Source organism: Buceros rhinoceros, unplaced genomic scaffold (genome assembly GCF_000710305.1).
Source record: "Buceros rhinoceros silvestris isolate BGI_N320 unplaced genomic scaffold, ASM71030v1 scaffold3974, whole genome shotgun sequence".
NCBI classification, from domain to species: Eukaryota; Metazoa; Chordata; class Aves; order Bucerotiformes; family Bucerotidae; genus Buceros; species Buceros rhinoceros.
The window spans coordinates 36,962-37,737 of record NW_010409885.1 but is presented as its reverse complement, the minus strand read 5'-3'; the positions used below and the strand labels follow the sequence as shown (position 1 = coordinate 37,737).

Below are 776 nucleotides of genomic sequence, written 5' to 3'. Positions count from 1 at the left end.
TGATGGACCTGGACAGCAGGCGGCGGGAGCCCGAGGCCGCAGCAGCAGCAGGGCAGGAGGGGCTGCAGCCCGCAGCAGGGATCCCCAGCAGCCCGGCAGAGCCCCCGCTGGAGCAGAACCCCAGCCTGTGGAGACCAACACAGGGGCCGCAGCCCCAGGGCTGTTTCCTGCGGGAGCTGTGGCCCGGGAGAGCCCCAGCGGGAGCGGGAGCAGCAGCGGGAGCGTGATGTCCCTGCAGGGCTGCAGCCCAGGGAAAGGCCCGCATGGAAGCAAGGCGATTGGCAATAAATTAAGTTAATTTTCCCCAAGCCAAGCCTGTTTTGCAAGTGACAGTAAACTCGTGAGTGACCTCCTTGTCTTTACCACAACCCATGAGCTTTTCCATCCTATTTTCTCCCCTGTCCTGTTGAGGGGGTTGTGCAGAGTGAAAGAACGGCTGTGGGGGCGTTTGGCTTTCAGCTACAGCTAACCCCCAAGGACTGAAAAGATAAGCTCAATACATATTATGTCTCCATCAGTACATACACACCTCTCCTTTTTAACCTTTTTAAAATACACCACTGTCAAGTTGGTTTTTGCCACATAGTATTCTTCACCTCTATGATACCACTGGGCAACTGGACTCCCATATTTATCACGTAGTACTACTAACTTTGAGGTGAAAAAAACCCTCCTTTCACATTTGGTAATATATTTTTAAGATGTAGATATTGATGTTCATTTCCCCACGCTATATTTATAAAGATGGCCTTTGTAACAGGAGGATTCTTCTTTCC

At 51.8% G+C, this 776-nt stretch overlaps 1 protein-coding gene across 1 annotated transcript in view; it reads right to left on the bottom strand.

Moving 5' to 3' along the window:
• The window catches only part of EFR3A (EFR3 homolog A (S. cerevisiae)), a 62,732-nt gene that overhangs the window by 28,015 nt on the left and 33,941 nt on the right, over window positions 1–776 (bottom strand). The window lies entirely within an intron of this gene.